At 43.2% G+C, this 12,686-nt stretch overlaps 1 long non-coding RNA gene across 2 annotated transcripts in view; it reads right to left on the bottom strand.

Annotated features, from left to right (window-relative positions):
- The window catches only part of LOC138844385 (uncharacterized), a 29,476-nt gene extending 18,227 nt beyond the window's left edge, over positions 1–11,249 (bottom strand). For both annotated transcript variants that reach the window (XR_011380146.2, XR_011380147.2), the window contains exon 1: positions 11,118–11,249. This is a non-coding gene — a long non-coding RNA (uncharacterized LOC138844385). The remainder of the gene's footprint in view (positions 1–11,117) is intronic.
- Between the last annotated feature and the right edge of the window lie 1,437 nt (positions 11,250–12,686).

Genomic DNA, 12,686 nt, shown 5'->3' on the forward strand with positions numbered 1-12,686 from the left:
CCGTCTCCTGCTGGAGAGTATGTTCAAAGCATGGGTAGGGTAGCACCGAGTCAGGAATCAGGACGGAGTTACAGCACTGCTGTGAAGCTGAGTCACAGGCCACTCAGCATTTTCCTAATTTTGAACCCCTAGAGACCCAACAGGCGTGGAAATGCAGCGAAAGGCCCTCCGGGCTTTTCAGCAGTCTCAACCCTTTTTCAAGGATAGATTCTTACCCAGAGTCATTCACAGCTGGTGAGTGGTTTTAAAAGTGAATTCTGGGGACTGGCACTGTGGTACAATGCGTTGAGCCATTGCCTGCAGTGCCGGCAGCTCATGTGGACACAGGTTCACGTCCCAGCTGCTCCAATTACAATCCAGCTCCCAGCTAATGTGCTTGGGAAAGCAGTGGAGGATGGCCCGAGTGTTTGGGCCTCTGCACCGGTGTGGGAGACGCAGAAGAAGCTCCTGGTTCCTGGCTTCGGATCGGCACAGCTCTCGCCCTTGTGGCCATTTGGGAAGTGAACCAGCTAGCAGATGGAAGATCTCTCTTTCTCTGTCTCTCCTCCTCTCTCTGTAACTCTGCCTTTCAAATAAATGAAATAGTTTTTTAATTAAAAAAATGAATTCTGAAGAAACTAGGAGTTGTTTACACTATCCTTAGCTCCTTATTGGGTGTTAAAGCAATCCTTTTCTAACCAAGCAAAAAATATGTTTAAAAGATTTATGTATGTATTATTTGAAAGGCAGAGAGAGGGGAAAAGAGACAAAGAGATCTTCCATCTGCTGTTTCACTCCCCAAATGCCTGCAACAGCCTGAATCCAGGTGCCCAGAACTCCATCTGGGGGTCTCCCACAGGGTGACAGAGACCCAAGCACTTGAGCCATCGTCTGCTGCCTCCCAGAGCGGACATTATCAGGAAGTTAGAATAGGAGCAGAGTAGCTGTACTTGAACCTGGCACTCTGATGTGAGATGCAGGTGTCCCAAGTGGAGGCTTACCTTCAACAAAATAAATAAAGATCACCTGAAAAGACAAGCACATCTACGCAACAGGTCTAATTCTCTCTTCCTCAGATTTCCCCTCATAAAGCAAGAAAAATTAGAGCCTCCTGGGGCATGCTGTCATTTTCATTTTGTTCTCCCCTTATTATGGGCCTCAGTATCCTGATCTTGCCTCCACAGAGATAAGAATTGAAAGCAGAAGCATAAATACATCACACGAGTGAGAGCTGGTTTTACTTAAAAGAGACATTCATTCACTCTGGTGTGTGGGCCACCCCACAGAGAGAGTCTTGTCATGAGTGGACCAGAGTTACCTGCGAGGAGAGAGTGAGAGGGGGGCCAGGGAAGGACCCACAGCGTGGTCTAGAAGCCCATGGCCAAAGGAGGGTCCCTCTCACATTACCGGTCTCTTTAATGAGATAGGAGGTGGTACCCTAATGAAATATACAAATGGTAGGTAGTTTAGTGAGTGTCAGGCTTTCTGGGAGTCTCACAGCATATTCACATGGAGTTTACCCTCCACATGGCCATCTTGATGTTTTCTCTTTCCTGGTCCCAGATCAGACACAGCTGCATCAAGGGAAACTGGGCATACTAGCTTGACAACGCGGGGCTGGCCAAAATTCCAGCTCATCTATTCCTACCTAATCTTCCTGCCTAGATCCCCATCACCCTCCGTTTCCACAAAAGTGAACCACACAGTGCCCAACCGCAGGGAACACTGGTTTTGTTATTAACTATGATGTGAACAGTACAACGTAGAAGCTGCTCCAAACACATATGAAGATCAACGTCAAGGTCAATATTACAGAATGTCGGCCTGATGTCCATCGACACCTGCATTTACAACAGTGCTTCTCACAGCCCTTCTCTCTCCAAAATAATTCTTTGTGTTGCCAATGCCCTGTACAAGGGAGGGAAACAAGCACCAAGGGAAGCAGGGCCAAGTGAGAAGCAGGTTGATTAGAAACCCATTCAAATCCGCCTTCTGAACCACATTTGCCTGGGAGAAGCCTGAAAACCTACGCTTTTTGTACATCTTCTTAAATTGAAGTATTTCCCACTGAGTGTGAGGTCAGCCACCCTCCCTGTGAACACACATAGGGATTCACAAGACCCTCGGCGCGTGTAACCATTGCTCATTTCCCAGCTGGAACCTGGAGCTTCTGGCTGCAGCTTAGTGTCCAGTTGCTTCCCTCAGGCGTTTGCTCTTCAAGAAGGGACAGCTCAGGGAGGCGGCACGTTTTCACTGGCACCCCGGTGACTACACGGCCACTTGAACTGATCAAGGACTCAAACGAGATAGCATAAGGAAAGGTGCTTGGGAACTAACGGCTGGCTTAGCTTTTGAATGCTCTGCTCCCAGAATGCCCTCCCAAGAGTATCAAACTTGTAGGACACTTAATACACAGATGAGAATGCCCTGCCTCTGCAATGGGCTGTTTACAGGATGGGGAGCAGGAGAACAACAGTTTTCTCCAGCAATACTGGAGAATGCAAAGATATATTTGATAGCAATATTTGATGGGGATGGAGAAATAGCTTTTTTTTTTCCCTAGGAGAACTTTCTTCGGCACCACAAAATTAAAGGATTTTGTAACCCTGTCTTCTTTTCGTCTTTCCCAGAGGAGGAAATTGTAAAGGCCAGCCCTTGAAAAATAATATAGTAAAATCTAACTTTATTCCCCTAATCTCTTAATAATGCTGCAGCTGGCCATAATCTATTTAGCATAACACAAAAATAATGTATTTGTACCAAGCAGATTTGAAATGCTTTAAAATAGTGAAAGCTATTTACTTGATTGATTAAGTTAAAGTGTTTACATAAAAGTGTCATATTTTGACATCAGTCATACAACACCACATCTGGTGCTTCTAATTAAATTGTGTGAAGAAGACGACATTTTTTATTCAGTCACAACAATATGGCTAAGGGGAAGTACAAACGTATCCGTCATGCCCAGAGCCGGGGATCTGCATTTACGGCATGTGGCTGCTAAAATCCCCAGTTTTGGATTTTGCAAAGCTTTCATAGCCTCCAACACATGTTTTGCCTGAACAAAGACTAAGAAACTGGGCCCCACCTCTGTGAGTCAACGGTTATTATTTTTCCTATTTTGATTTAAACCTCTCCCAGCGCCCTCCGTGAACTAAAACGTAATGAGAATTAGAATAAAGTTGTCTTAAGGAATTGGTGCCCAGAGCCCAGGTAAGGCGCTTTGTTTTGTTAAGCTTTATTCCTGCAGATTAGGAAATAAACTCAAGAAACTTTAATGGGGGAATAGGGGAGCAAAACCCTATTATTCATTCGGAGTGGGAGCTCATTTGTATCTTCGTTGAAGTGTGGAACTCATACATCCCTTACAAATGGCCTGCTCCTTACAGGAGCACTTGATTTAAACCACTGATATTTTTTTTCTCCGAAAATTAAGATGAAATATTTTACATTCAGCAAAGAAAAGGACAAAATGGCCAGGCTTGTTAAGGTATGCTCGCTTCACTTTTAATATAGACAAATAATACTTCAAACCCCTCCTTTTATTTTTTTAACTTAAATTATGTCCACCCCATGTGCGGATTCAATTTACCGGCTAAGTACACAACCACGTCTAGCCTCCCTGGGAACCATCCATTTGCTTAAGAAGGCAGAGGAGACACTGCTCTATTTTCTTAAAGAGATTCCTGGCATTTTTTTCCTCCTTCGTTTCGCCTTAAAGACTACCTTGAGAGAAGTTGCCCAGCAGTAAAAGGAAAATGAGTTCAAGCTTCAAAATCAGGAAATTTGGGTAGTAAAATGTAAGTTATAAAGTCAATGTTGATCGAAAAATAAATCGAGCTCTTATAAATGGGTTAAGTGTCAGCCATGAGAAGCAAAGACCATCCGACTTCCTATAGAATTATTCTTCCTTCCTCAAGCAGACGTTGTTTCTAAAAGACTCCAAAGCTGCAAAAGGATCTGTTGGCCCAAGATGGTGAAGTGTTTGAATCCGTATGTGGGGTATGCACTTATTTACCATGTACTACGTTCAACTGAAAGAAAATAAACGTGAAGGCAGGAACCATGAACAAATAGAGGGCATGGTTTTCCATAATTGCAAGGAGACTTAGGTAATGTTCTATGCGGTGTTTGATTTAAAATGTTAAAATATTAACAGAAGTTTTCTATAGTGGAGTGTTCCTATCACAGTGAAATGACTCATAAGAATGCTAAATTCAAACCAGATGGGCACAAACATTAACTGAAAAAAAAAAATCAGATATTTAGGGGTCAGCATGGGTCTTCATAAAAATGAAGACCTTGTCCGAGTTAGAGAAAAATGAACTTTCAGTGATAAAAAGAAAAATGAGAGAAAATATTAGTGACTTTATTTTAATTACGCAAGCCACTGTCAATTAGAAGAGCTAACATTTACAAAACTTTATATTGCCATTTTAATTTGAAAAAGGTGGCTGTGGTGATCTTGAGACTGCAGATAAACAGGGCCTTCACTGTCCCATCTGCAGTCAGAGTCAGGGTCTTGTAAGCTCAGCAGTGTGCCACGCTAACAGTCTACAAGAACCTCCTTGCTTCCCACCGAAAAGTCACCCCCATTGAAGACTCGTGTGGTAGAGAAACCTCCAACCGTCACTCCACGGCAGGATGCCAGCCTCTGCTCTTCTTTCAACAGACCACAGAGGAAAATTCATGGCTGGGTCAGACACTCCACCAAATCTCGGCTCTCTTGTTAAACATGTTTCCTCGCATTCCCCCCTCCCCTTTTTTTGTTTGTTCCTCCAGTGCTCTGTGCCATTTGCAGACTGTCTGCAACATGTGCTGTGTTTAAATGTGTACATACCCTACAAGAAGAAAAGTATGTGGTCTCAGAATTAATATTGTTTTTGACTTATAGGGAAATTCCAGTTGTGTTTAACTTGGACTGTGGGATCCGGGAACTTTACAGAGAGGAGAAACGAATGTGTTTGGAGCAAAAAAATGTGGATGGGGAATTCCCTACTGTTTTGTTGCTGGAATCTTAGACAACACCGGGAAAAATGACAAGCACATAATTTAGTCTGGCAGCCGTACCACTTTGTGCTGTGAGCCTGTCAGTTCTTACTAGCTAAGTAAGGGCTGGCCTGCTTTGGTGCGAGGATGAGAGACCTCCCAGGAACAAGTAGGTACTTCAGGAAATGGGGTTTCTTATTCAGTAGGTGGCCTCTCCACCCTGGGTCCGTGTGAATCGATGCCCCGCATGGTGTTAGGGCCGCTGTGCTGCACCGAGCTGTTTACCTTTCGGATGAAACTTAAAACCACAGACCTAACCATTTGTGGTCACCAGAGATCTTATGGCAGACTTTCTAAGAGCAGTTGTGTTAACTCCAGAATCCTGGCCCGAGTCCAACTCAAGTAATTACACTCTGCCTCCCTAAAACTCCCCTGCAGTTTCCATTGAATCCGATAGTCTCACCCTGTGTCTCACAGCGTTGCTGGGCACGGGGTGGGGGTGGGGGCTGCGGGGGTGCGCATTCCATGTCTGAGCAGCCTGGGATTCCACACTGGAAGCTGTGATGCCCTGGTCCCCACCATGGTGTGGTGATGCTTCACTTGTTAGTGTTCAGAAAAGCATGCAGAAACCTAAGTGTTCAAGTGCCCCTGGTATGCAAAGTGGGGGGACTGTTCACGTGTTCATCTGTCTCTGCAAGAGCAGGTAGTCAGGGTGATCCCAACCCGCTTTCATGGAAGTACAAGTCCAGAGTAAGAAAGGAAGAGTCAGATGTGGAATTATGTTCTACTCCGGAGGTGCGTTTAAAGGAGGCCCCACTTTTAAGCAGAGCATGTCCTCCTAGGCCACAAGATCGAGGTAGGAGGTAGAAATAATGTGGTATGGGGAATGGGTAAAGGTACTCGGTGAGGGAGTAGAAGGAAGAGCAAAGAAAGAAAGAAGAAAAGGAGGGAGGGAAGAAGGAAGATGGTAGGAAGGAAGGGAGGAGGGAAGGAAGGAAAGAGAGGAAGCAGACTAAATTTTGAAGCATACACGGAAGTTAGAGCCCACAGAACACAATGAGGACCAATGGGTTGAAGTTACAAAGAGGCAAAGCAAAGTCCTTCCTCCCAGTGCCAGCCTACAATATCTTTCTCACGGCCTCGTATGCATTAATTCAACTCTTATCTATTCATCAAGTCCAAATTCAAATCCATAACCTGACAAAATTCATTGCACCACATATTTATGTCTGCAGCACCAATTTGGCCCTTTCGAGAGGCTATTAGTAGCTATCTCATTAATTCTGACTGTCTTATCTCATCAATGTGTCCCTAAGATTTACCAGAGCAGCAACCATGGCTTACACATCTCCATATCTGCTGTCATGCTAAAAAAAAAAAAAGTACATCTAACTCAGTCTTTCGCAATAGCTGTATAGTAAGAACCTGTGATGTGTGTTAGGTAAGACAAACCGGCCATCAAGGGTGGCCTCTGACAGTATGGTATAAATTAAAAAATAGCATATACACAAAAGAAATTAGAAGGTTCAGGAAAGATTGGTAACAGGCCAAAGTGTCACAGGGGCATATTTTACAAAGAATGAACCTTAAGAGCAAAGGCCTAGACATGGTAAAACATGGAGTCATTTCTTGTGTGTGTAAAGATATTTCTTGAAATAGAGAATAGGGTTAGGGAAGGCACAGGAGGCCAAAGGAAAAGCCAGTGGAAATATATTTTGGAGGGCCCCAAGAAATTAACACCTAACTCAGAAAATAATACTTGGCTATTGAAAGTTTTCTGTTTTTAAAGAGGAAGTATTACGTGAAACTATGCTTTAGGACTTTAGTACAGCAGGGCTGTGTTACAAGGACTAAAGAGCTAGAAGTGAGAGGCCAGGTCAAAGTCATTACAGGTCCAAACAGGGAGTAGGCAATGGTACAAAAGGCATGGAGGGTGGTGTTTCCCCATATTGCAGGTAACTCCATGCAGGAAGGAAGGAAGGAGGGAAGAAAGGAAATAGACTAAACTTTGAAGTATCAACATAACAAAACCAAGACCAATAGGCAGAAGTTACAAAGAGGCAGAGAAAAACCACACGCCAGGTCACCACCCTGACTTTCTGGTTGGCTCTATTTCCCCCCTGCTATCCCCACAGCCTACTTGTGGCACACCCTGGCAGAACAGGGTGGAAGATTATGAGCCTCAATCCCACCACGTCCTGGGAATCGTAGCCCTTTGTCTTTCTGTCTCCAGCACCTGTAGCATAAGCTCAGATTAATAGCTGAGGCGTCACACACACACACACACATGGGCACCTGGATTTATATTTTAGTTGCCAGGCAGGCCTGGCTCCAGGTTCTCTCTTTCCTCAGCAGAAGACCTCCCTGCGAGGCTTTCCTGGAGATAATTTCCTCAAAGAATTTGAGGAAGGAACATGGTCAGGAGGCCAGTAGAGACTAGCACAGCCCAAGAGCAGAAAGGAAGAAACCGGTGCATGGTGGAGGGCCCAGGTCCCTCCATTGCAAACTTCCCTTGCCTCAGAGACTTCTCCTCTGCAACCAGTGCAGACCACATATCCAGGTGGAGAAGAGTTTTGCTCCTGAGTACACTTTGGGGAGATCACAGTGTATTTTGCCTTAAATAAAAGCCTTGACATTTTACCAGTCCCACAGTTTCTGTATTTCACTCCCAACATTGAAGTTTAAATCAATCGAGTGAAACCAGCAACCTTATCTCTTTTTTGGGGGATAAACTATGATTTGTTCCAACAATTTGGCAAATCACTGTCTGTGAGTTCTGGCAATACATTTTTGTGACTGCCCTGTTTGGAGGAGATCCCAGACAGACTGAAGCTACAATCTGACCCTTCTCAAGGTGAGAGTGGGCTGGTGTCGTAGAATAAGAATGTTTTCAAGAGGGTTCAGGACCAAGAAGAAAAATAGCCCAAAGCGTGTGCTCTGTCTGTACCAGCACTCAGGCACTCTCTGCATGGAGCTTCCTCTTAGAGAGCTGTGAGAACTGCAAGGTCATCTTTTTTGAAACTTTTTGTATTTGAGAAGCTAAGAGATAGAGATAGACAAAGAGCTCCCATCCTCTGATTCACTCCCCAAATGTTGCCAACCAGTGGGACTGAGCCGGGGCTGAGCCAGGGGTCAAGGAGGGAAGCTGGGAACTCAATCTGAGTTTCCCCCAGATGGCAGAGACCCAATTACTTGAGGCAACACCGATGCCTCCCCAGGGTCCACGTTAGCAGGACCCTGGAATCAGGAAGTGAAGCCCAGGCGCTCCATTATGGAATGCAGGTGTCTCAGCTGGCATCTATATTCTTAAGAGTTGATTCATCTATGTTTTGTTGACCTACTAACTGCAAAGTTTAATGCAAAGGGTACCAATATGTAAAATCTACTACCAGGTCCTTGAACACAGGAAGTACTCAATGATAACAAAAGGAGAAAAATGTCAGAATGTAGCTATTGCAAACTGCCCTGTGTTTATTTCAGTCTTTTAACACTTTGTTATAAAGATGAGGAAACTTATTTGTCTAAAGTCACAATTTGTAAAATGTGGAAGAGATACATCTGACTTCCAAGCCTATTCTTTTTCAGTTTCAGCGTTTTTTTTCTGTGTTGATTGCCCATAAATCTGGGTTTGCATGTTAAAATCACAATTATGACTTCCATTTTAGGAATGTCTCACATCATAAACCATGCGAGTGTCTTTACATGGCTTCTTGTCACGTGCCTTACTGTTAATCCCTCTCATCTCTTCAATCTTGCTGTCACCAAACCCCTCTCCAAATAAAATGATCCACAAATCAGGGCCAGGGATGAGCAGAAACTATTCAATCTCACCTTCCCCTACAAGTTCAAAGTTCTTCCTTTCACTTACTTGGTCATGCTCAAAATATATTGCTTGTCCTGCTTAAAAATGGAGGGTCAGCAATAATCTCTTTAAAAGCAGCTAGCATATCATCTTTTATTTTTGAAAAGAAAGAAAGAAAGAAAGAAAGAAAGAAAGTAAGTTAGTTCAGCTCAGAAATTCTATAAGTTTTTCTATGCCAGGTCATAGAAGACCATCTTTGTTTTTAACTGAGAACAGAAGGGCGATGTCACAGAATATAGGCATCTTTTCTGTTATCTCCAAGGTGGTAGAAATTGTTTTTAGTGCAAAGATACATTGTAATACACAGTGTATTCATAGAACCATTCATTATTTAAGCAAACATCTATTGAATACTTCTTATGGATTAGGTGCTATCAGACTTGCATTTTAGCCTCCCAATTGAGATCTGAAATAAACAAAAGTTTAGGAACTCTAAGCTCATAATGGGAAATATGATACTGGAATTAATGCATATATTTCCCTGCAATGATGCAAGGCATTAGCCTTTCCATAAAAAAGAAAAAGGGACCAAATTTTATTGTAGTGGCAATATGTGTTGATAGTAATTACAAGAAAGAACAACACAAAACTTCTTATGAATGAGCTTGAACTGATGCTTCAAGCATTTTCTTGCTTCCCACACAAATACTTGTGTATATCCAGCCACAAATATAAACACCGCCCTCCCACTTGGTCCTGGTACTGCAGAGAAGAGAAGACATGAAACAAAAGAGCTCATTTGATGACCTCTTTGTGTTCCAGCTAACATATGGTAACAAGATCCTTTCTGATTGAAAGTTTAATCAGCGACCCTTATATGATTCTTGGCTTAAAATATAAGATAGGAAAAATATTCATAAGTTTTAAAAAATTTTATTTATTTGTATGAGATGCAGAAAGAGAGAAAGAACTCCCATCCACTGTTTCACTCCCCAAATATCCACACTGGTCTCAGGGCCAAAGCCAGCAGCTGGGGACCCCATCCAAATCTCCCATTTGGGTGGCAGCGACCCAATCACTTGAGCCATCACTGCTGCCTCCCAGGGTCCACATATGTAGGTCTTCCATCTGCTGGTTTACTCCACAAATGGCCACAAAGGCCGGAGCAGGACTGATCCTAACCCAGGAGCTAGGAGCTTACTTCGGGTCTCCCACATGGGTGCAGGGGCCCAAGCACTGGGCCATCTTCCACTGCCCTCCCAGGTCATCAACAGGAAGCTAGACTGGAAGTAGAACAACTGGGACTCAAACTGGCACCCATAGGGGATGCTGGCACAGTAGGCGGAGGCTTAACCTACTATACACAGTGCCAGCCCCTAAACAACATCTTTCTAAAAAGTCAAAGGGTGAAAAAGTCAGAAACTGAAACTCAGATTATTAAATTCATTTACCTGATCACAAAGATGGTTTCAAAAGGACGAAACAAAAATCATACCATGTTGGAATTGGTACTGTTTTGGGACACAGTAATTCAGTTCTGTCAATTTATCCTATAGATATGCATGCATGAGTGTGTAAGTACATGGTCAAGGATGTTCATATCCATGAACTCTCTGAAGATTTCTTGTCTGAATGGGTTCCAGAATTATTCTTAGCATTCAAATAAAGTTTTCTCTAAAAAACAAAAAAAGACTTCTCTATTTATTTATGAGAGAGAGAGAGAAGGAGAGAGAGAGAGAGAGAAACTCTTCCATATGCTGGTTTATCTCCAAATGCCTGCAACAGCCAGGTCCAGGCCAGGCTAAAGCCCAGAGACAGGAATTCTATCCTGGTCTCTCACATGGTTGGCAAGAGTCCAAGTCCTCGGGCCATCTTCTTCTGCCTTCACAGGCACATCGGCAGGGAGCAGGATTGAAAGCAGAGCAGCCAGGACTTGAACCAGCAATCCAATATGGGATGCTAGTGTTACAAGGTGGTCTTAACCCACTGCACCACAGTGCCGGACCCAAAACTTATCTTTTAATTCCATTTTTTGATGAACTTTTTGAAATACCTTCATTAAAGGGCTTTTAGTTTAGTGTTCAGTACATCATATTATGCGTTTCAGTTCGAGTATGATCAGGAAAATGGAAGTCACTCTATTATTTCAAATAGGAAGGGGAAAGTCGTGACTTACACAACCATTGATAGAACTGGGGAACGAAGGCCTGTGACACCACTGCCCATGATCTCAGACTGCAGTACTGCAGCCTGCGCTTAAGCCAATGACTGTTAATAACTGTTAATAACTCAATAGCACTACAGCAGTCACCTAGGATGCAGAAGGCAGCAATTAGCAGAGACTTACCCAGTAGCAGCTATGGAGCATTTGTGTGCCACTTGTATGCATTCCTGGTTAATACTCCTCTGGAGAGTAATGGCCTGAACTTCTCTTCTCTCTTCCCAGACCCATGGGCCTTGCATTGGTCAGCTCAAGTCTAGAGGGGAGAAGGGAAACATGGTGCAGAAGAGACTGAAGTGAGAGTGTCAAAGACGGTGGCTTTGACCACAAACAGCCCATCACTCTGCCATTTACAAGACAAATTAACAGAAGAATTCTTCAATTAGTGGCCACAAGCATGTATGAAATACTATTTTACAAAAAACACATAATTTATACTCCATTTCTCTAAGACAATGTTTTTATGACTTGCACCCATTCTCTTTTGAAAGGTAGATGTCACACTTCATAATCAAAACTGAGAAGTCCAAAGAAACTTCTGATCTTCAAAAAATTCACTGCTCTTTTCTACAGTCCTTGCAGAAAGTGGAAGGATTTACAGAAAAGATGCCCTTTCATTTTGTATGATAGTGACATCAGTTAGTATTAAAGTTTGTTTAGGGCTCATTTGTACAAGTGTGCATGAGTGATGTTTCATGTGTTCCCCCAATAGTCCCTGAGTGGTGTCAGCCGCATTTCACAGAAGAGAAAACTCAAGGGGTGAACAATTTCCTTAAGATCACACTGCAGCTTGTGGAACCTAGACTTGAATTCCAGTTCATTCTAAAATTCATTTTCTAAAGGAAATGATGATTCCATGTCTGCCTGAGGGCAAGAAAGAAGTAAATCAAAAACTGTAAAAATTATAGTACTTATGAAATGGACTTGAGAGGTTTGAGCAGAGAAAGAACATGCTTTGTGCATGAATTGAGGCAAATATTTAATAATCTTGGGTTTAAATAAAAAATGTTGACTATTTTAAAGTCCTTTCTAAGATATTTGAGCTATTGTTATGTACATGACTATATTGCTAGTAGTATTAAGTCACCCCATACCAAAAGACAAAGTTCACAGTGCAGCAGGAGAAAACTGATTTTTTTCCTTAGAGAAAAAGGAACTGAATTTCTCGAAATATCTAGAGTGAATAGCATAGAGATGGGAAAAGACTTTTCACTTTTTCTTTGTTTTTCTTTTGACAGGCAGAGTTAGACAGTGAGAGAGAGAGAGACAGAGAGAAAGGTCTTCCTTTTCCGTTGGTTCACCCCCCAAATGGCTGGTGTGCTGCACCGATCCAAAGCCAGGAGCCAGGTGCTTCCTCCTGGTCTCCCATGCGGGTGCAGGGCCCAAGCACTTGGGCCATCCTCCACTGCCTTCCCGGGCCACAGCAGAGAACTGGACTGGAAGAGGAGCAAGCGGGAAAGAACTGGCACCCCAACCGGGACCAGAACCCATAGTGCCGGCATGGCAGGCAGAGGATTAGCCTAGTGAGCCGCTGTGCCGGCTAGTCCTACAGTTCTTAACATGTCCCAAAGAAGAACATCTATGCAGTAATTATTGCCAAGAGTTATTTTACTTCACCGTTACTGCTATTTTGAGGCAGAAATACTACAACTGGTTTCTTTGTGATCAAGTCAACAAAAACATCTTAATTTTGGG

This window comes from Oryctolagus cuniculus, chromosome 11, assembly GCF_051225735.1.
Source record: "Oryctolagus cuniculus isolate XC-2025 breed Fujian yellow rabbit chromosome 11, ASM5122573v1, whole genome shotgun sequence".
In the NCBI taxonomy this organism is placed as follows: domain Eukaryota; kingdom Metazoa; phylum Chordata; class Mammalia; order Lagomorpha; family Leporidae; genus Oryctolagus; species Oryctolagus cuniculus.